Here is a 7,222-nt window from a genome sequence, read left to right on the forward strand (position 1 = left end):
CATTAGGCAAAAGTATCGAAAAAGTCTTGAATATCTAATGAAGAAAGAGATCTAGTATGCAGGTTCTGGGTTGATGATACATTGCTTGATCTAAGCTAAGGAGAGATCACACCGGTTGATGGAAGACTAGATCTAAGGATAGATCGGGATCAAATTGTTTGAAATGAACTATCTTTATATGGTTGATTATGCGTATTTTTAGATCTGCATACTGACGCAATGTTATGTTCTGGGTATGACTGATGTCTGGTACAGCTGCGAAGTTTTAAGAAAATACTTTTAGATCTGTACACATGTTGGCTTCGGTAAAAGCGCGTGTATACGCGGGTTTGTTTCATTGAAGTAGCGTATATCTTTTGAAGCTTAATTTTTGGGGTTGCAGTTGGGTCTGACTGTTATTGCAGAGTTCTGTAGTCTGCTCTGTGTTCTGGTGACTGGGTGTTGACAGGGTTTCAGTGGTTCAGTGATTCAAAGATTGATGATGCTAGTATTGGTTGTTTTGTGCTTCAATGATTTGTTATGAAAAGTGAATGAATCGTGGTCTTCAGATTGTAATGTTGTGCTTCAGGAGTATCCAGTCTGAAAATTGATGAAAAGTGGTACTTGAAGGAAAGAAGATTGTAGGCCAGCACCTACATACTAGTATCTTAGCTAGTACAAGAGCAAAGGGGGTTGGAGCTCCCTTCCAGGAGAGTCTGGAAAATGAGAGAAGGTTGTAGCCTTCTACAGGTTGTAGCCTGCGTACTGGTATAAGGCTGCACCAGTACAAAAGATTGTAAACTGAAGTTTCTGATTAAAAAAAGGATAGAGACGACTTGCAGCAGGTGGTTTTCACCCACATTGGGTTTCCACCTTATATCTTGGTGTTCATGTGTGTGGCTTTTGTGTACTGTACCTGTTTACTGTTAATATGGTTAATAATGTTCTGATGCATTTACTGAAGATAAGCTAACTGAATCATAAGATTTCTGAATATACGCTAGTTTCTTTAGACACAGCAGCGTGTACACGCGGGTTCACTTAACTGAAGTAGCGTATATGTTTCTGAGTATGAAATTGAAAAAGTTTTATTGATCTGATAATACTGATTCACCCCCCCCCCTCTCAGTATTATTTCCAACAATTGGTATCAGAGCAGGTACTTTGGTAGAAGCTTGATCGCTTGAAGGAGATCCGTGGAACTATGTGAAAGAAGCTTAAGAAGAAAGCACCTAAGAAGAAGAAGACATCTCAGAAGAACTATGACAGTGGGAGAATCGATTGGGGATTAGGTATAAGAAGTTCTTCAGATTCAGAATCATTTCAGAATGAAGATGAACTATCAGGTATGAATTTGCTATCCTCTGATGTTCCTGCTATCTATCCATTTGGAAAAGATGAAAGTGATAGCGAAACAACTGAATTTTCTCTTATGGGTGAACAAGAAAGATATCAAATAGAGGCAGAATTTAAAAGGCTCTCAGATAAAATCAGAGATCAACAAGATCTACTGAACAAAATGGAATGTGACTTCAAAGAAGAAGCTACCAAACATAAGGCCCAATTGGAGGAAGGAAACAAGGTAAGGAAGTTATTCAAGGACAAATGTCAAAAGTTGCAGGATGAAGTAACATCACTAAGAGATGAAGCCAATGAAAGAAGCACAACCATCAAGAAACTCAGAGATAGATCCAGTTACTATGAAAGTCTTGAAGCCACGAACCGCTCACTAAAGGAAGATCTTGAAGAATCAAAGAAGCAGAATAAATATCTACTCCAAGCTATTGAAAAACATGTAAACGAAGTTATCAACTTAAAATCTCAACTGGAATGTGCCTTCAAAATTCGTCAAATGCAACAGGATCTGAATGAAGAACAAGAAAAGGAGATTCTCAAACTAAGGCATCAGTTGGAAGAAGGAAGGAAAGCTGACGAAGACATGAAGAAGCAATGTCTAGAAAAGGAGGAACAACTTCAAGTTGAGGTAAATATCTTGAAAGGTAAATTAGAAGAAAAGGATAAAATATTGAGATTTCAAGATAGTACTAAAGCCTTGGATGATATTCTTAGTAGTCAAAGGTCTCCTGCTATCAAGACTGGTCTTGGTTTTCATGAATCTGTTGAAGATGAATCTAGTTCACAAGATGAGGCAAGGAACTCTAAAGAGAAATCTAAAATGATCAACAAGGAGATGAAAGGTCAACCCCATCAACAATCAAGGAAAGAGACTCCTCAAAGAAAATCTTTTACTCCTCCTATGAATAATGTTGAATGTTATGTATGTCATAATCTTGGACATGTTGCAGCTAGATGTAGAAGAAGAAGGGTTCAAGACCATCATGCAGAAAGATCATCACACTCAAGGTACTTTAATGGATATTGCTTTGCTTGCAATATGTTTGGTCACAAAGCTGCTGATTGCTACAGGAGAAAAATGAAACATGTAAGATGTTATGCATGTAACAAGCTTGGACATATAGCAAAGGAATGCAGGAACAAAGTACAGACATCACACCAAAAGGAGAAAACAACATCACACTTGAAGATATGGAAGAAGAAGGAAGTACAGTCAGACAGATGTAGCACAGCACAATGTACTCAGATACAGCACAACACAGACATAACAGGCTCAGAGGGAGCTGAAAGTATAAAACTTCAGTATCCTCAATCTCATACACAAGTTCCATAAAGGGAAGTCGCGTATATACGTGAGTTAGACACTGCAAAGTCACGTATATGTCAGTCTGAGGAGAAGCAGTGGGGACAGGCTCAGAAAAGGGATATGATATGATTCAGTCCATTATTTGCTCTAGTGGTTAATAGTTACAGTCTGCTGAGGATGTATGGAAATGTTTTGATACTTGTAATATGTCTAGAAGTGTTTTGATCCTAACTTGATGATGATGATGTCTTGATGCTTACTCCTGATATATGCATGACTAGATCTAACAGATGGCACAAGTTGAGGGGGAGCATATGCCTTTAATAATGCATTGTTGGCATTATGGATTAATAGTCCTTGGTGATGATACTTATATGGCTAAATGATATATCTTGCTATGATGTGGTTGTGAGTTGTCTATGATAAACTCTCATATGATTCTTGAAGTTACATAGTAGATGTTCAGATCAGATTTATGGTTGATTCTTTGATGATGCATATATGGTGCTTACGTGGTGATCTTCATAAGGATAAGGAGAAGTACAAAGCTTGAATACACATCTTCCTCACTTGATGATGAGTCACTCATATGCTGCTGTCATCATATGCATACAGTTATGATGCAGGCACTCTTGTGGATAAGGATTGTTGCTGTTGATGATATCAAGAAGTTTTGTCAAATGAGCTTGAGCTCAAGATACATAGTGCGGATACATGGATGACTACTCAAAGTTGCTTTGTTGGAGACATGGTGATGAGTTCTTATCTATATGATGATAGGTTGATACTTACACATGTTGATTGATGCAGATGTTCCCAAGTAATGATACTTGGATAATGTAGATCTTGACGTTGATGTAATGGCTATGGTGGTTTCACATACAATGTGAATGATTTCATGATGATGTTTAAAAGGAGGAGTTGACATCTATGTTCAGACATACCTTGTTGCAGGACATTTACAGGTTGCTGATATGGAAATGGTTGTACGTGAGTTTCATAAGGCCTATCCACGTATATACGCTTGTTTATGTGGACGCAGACGCGTATATGGAGTTTTGAAGGAAATCAACAAGGACAGATGTTGGTTGCAGAGAGTCTGATATAGGTCTGACAGAGACCATCTGGCACAGGTTCAGGGGGAGAAGATAATCTTCCAATGATGCATTGTTGGCATTATCTTAGAAGCTTTTGGTTCTAGTTCACAGTTGTTGTTGGTTTCAGGTGAAACAAAGGCAGAAGGATCTCTTGGTTGCTGATCTGAATCGACAGATGCTGGCGATATCAGTCATTGGTGACTTTCATAAAGTCTTGCTCTAGATATTTCGGTCATATATCTCTTTTGTGATATCTCTTTAATGATGTCAAGGTCATGTAACGACCTATATTGGTTTCCCCACTATGCCTGGGATGAAAATGTAATGCTCTTGCTTTATCATGTGTAAACTTTTGATGTAACCCCACTTGGTTGGGTGGATGAGTCAATTCTAGTATATCCCCACGTGGTTGGGAAATGGATGTATGTATTGAGTCTTTTGGTGATAGGAAGGTCTCTTATGATGTATAAGTCATGGTTCTTCTTGAAGAACATCTTTTTGCAGATCTTGCCTTCAGACAGGAAGAGCATGAGCAGCACACTTCAGCAGTACAGAGACTTGGCATGTACTCAGGGGGAGCATGGACAGATTGGTACACTTTGGCATATACAAAGGGGGAGCACATTTGGAGATTTCAGCAGGTACTCAGTGGGAGTATGGACAACAGAATGTTTATCAAGGAAAGAGAATATGTTGGTCCACCCTTTGCCCTTGATGTCAAAGGGGGAGAGTGATTTGGTGTTGTTGCCATCAAGTCCAAAGGGGGAGATTGTTGGCATTATGATGCATGTGTTGTACTTGATGGAAACCCTCTCATAGAAGAACAACTCACTAGATCAATCTACAGATGTGACTAAATGCATGGGATGCAGAACAACTCAAAGGAATAAGAAGATCAAGTTCTAAGTGTGACAAGTTAGCTTTGCCATGAAGTCCAAAGGGGGAGATTGTTGGCATTATGAGACAAGTGTTGTCCTTGATGGCAAATCACACTGATGAGAAATCATAGTGCAAAAGGATAGCAGCAAGGAATTGATGATCAGACTACAAGTATGAAGAGAAAATACATATACGCAGGTTCACTATATACCAAGTAGGGTATACACGCAGGTTCACTATATACCAAGTCGCGTATACGCAGGTTCGCTATATACCAAGTAGGGTATACACGCAGTTTCATGCGCGGAAAAGAGCGTACATGTCGAGAAGCTTTCTTTTGGTCCGTGGTAGTTAGTCCTCGGTACTTGAGCCTATGTTTTTGGACCAAGGTATCTCGACAGTTGTGTTGATCCCGAGTTTTGAAGTTGATGGTATTGTATTACTATGGTTTTGGACCATGGTATTGAGGAGGGCCTAAGGCTATATAAGGAGAAGAAGATCATTAGGTAAAAGTATCGAAAAAGTCTTGAATATCTAATGAAGAAAGAGATCTAGTATGCAGGTTCTGGGTTGATGATACATTGCTTGATCTGAGCTAAGGAGAGATCACACCGGTTGATGGAAGACTAGATCTAAGGATAGATCGGGATCAAATTGTTTGAAATGAACTATCTTTATATGGTTGATTATGCGTATTTTTAGATCTGCATACTGACGCAATGTTATGTTCTGGGTATGACTGATGTCTGGTACAACTGCGAAGTTTTAAGAAAATACTTTTAGATCTGTACGCATGTTGGCTTCGGTAAAAGCGCGTGTATACGCGGGTTTGTTTCATTGAAGTAACGTATATCTTTTGAAGCTTAATTTTTGGGGTTGCAGTTGGGTCTGACTGTTATTGCAGAGTTCTGTAGTCTGCTCTGTGTTCTGGTGACTGGGTGTTGACAGGGTTTCAGTGGTTCAGTGATTCAAAGATTGATGATGCTAGTATTGGTTGTTTTGTGCTTCAATGATTTGTTATGAAAAGTGAATGAATCGTGGTCTTCAGATTGTAATGTTGTGCTTCAGGAGTATCCAGTCTGAAAATTGATGAAAAGTGGTACCTGAAGGAAAGAAGATTGTAGGCCAGCACCTACGTACTAGTATCTTAGCTAGTACAAGAGCAAAGGGGGTTGGAGCTCCCTTCCAGGAGAGTCTGGAAAACGAGAGAAGGTTGTAGCCTTCTGCAGGTTGTAGCCTGCGTACTGGTATAAGGCTACACCAGTACAAAAGATTGTAAACTGAAGTTTCTGATTAAAAAAAGGATAGAGACGACTTGCAGCAGGTGGTTTTCACCCACATTGGGTTTCCACCTTATATCTTGGTGTTCATGTGTGTGGCTTTTGTGTACTGCACCTATTTACTGTTAATATGGTTAATAATGTTCTGATGCATTTACTGAAGATAAGCTAACTAAATCATAATATTTCTGAATATACGCTAGTTTCTTTAGACACAGCAGTGTGTACACGCGGGTTCACTTAACTGAAGTAGCGTATATGTTTATGAGTATGAAATTGAAAAAGTTTTATTGATATGATAATACTGATTCACCCCCCCCCCCTCTCAGTATTATTTCCAACAGCAGTGATAATGTCCCTGGCATGTGAGTGATGTGCTAACATATTAATAGGTCCCACAATGTCCATAGCCCACTTTTTAGTTGCCTAGAGTGCCCATACATGATGTAGAGGAAGTTCATCCTACTGCGATGGTCGTCCCACCCATTGGAAAAAATCACATTTCTTGACATATTCCTTCACATCCCTGAAAAGTGCAGGACACTAGAGTCCAACTTGTAGGAATTTTATCGCGATGGATTTCACCCCTACGTGACCACCTGCAATTCCCGAATGGAATTCCCATAATAAATCTTGTTTTTCATGGTTGAGGACACATCATCGCAATATCTGGTTGAGACCCATCTTGTAAAATTTACCTGCAATTAGTTGGTAGTCTGCAGCTCGAACCACCATATGCCTTCTTTGTGTTGTTGTGTACTCATCCAAACATTTTCCAGTGGTTAGAAATAGTGCATTTTCATATAAATAGTCAAGGATGGCCTCAACCCAAAACAGATCAGCATCTGGCAGTTGGTCATCTATTGACCCCCAGCTTCTCCTGACTCTAGCCAGGAGAGATGATCAGGCCCTACATTCATCCTTCCTGGCTTCACAATGACTTCAAATGTAAACTCTTGGAATAGTAGGAGCCATCTACAAATTCTCCCTTTGAGCACATGCTTATTTACTAGGTACTTTAGTGTAGAGTGGTCAATAAAGAACTTGAATGGACCACCCAAGAGGTAGTTCCTGAACTTCTACAGTCAGTACACCATCGCAAGATCTTCCCATTCAATAGTGGTGTAGTTTATTTTCGCAGTGGAAAGTTTCCTTCTTGCAAAATAAATTGGGTGATCTAGGTTACTGTCTCTGGGCTGGGAAAAAACAACTCCCAGAGTGATTCCTAATGCATCAATATGAACATGGAATTATTTATTTCAATCTGGATAAGCTAGGATTGGTACACTTTCCAGCTTCTGTTTTATCACATTGAAGGCAACATC

The sequence above is a fragment of the Pinus tabuliformis genome, chromosome J (genome assembly GCF_031772625.1).
Source record: "Pinus tabuliformis cultivar Carrire ecotype Pingquan chromosome J, CPIR1, whole genome shotgun sequence".
Lineage (NCBI taxonomy): Eukaryota > Viridiplantae > Streptophyta > Pinopsida > Pinales > Pinaceae > Pinus > Pinus tabuliformis.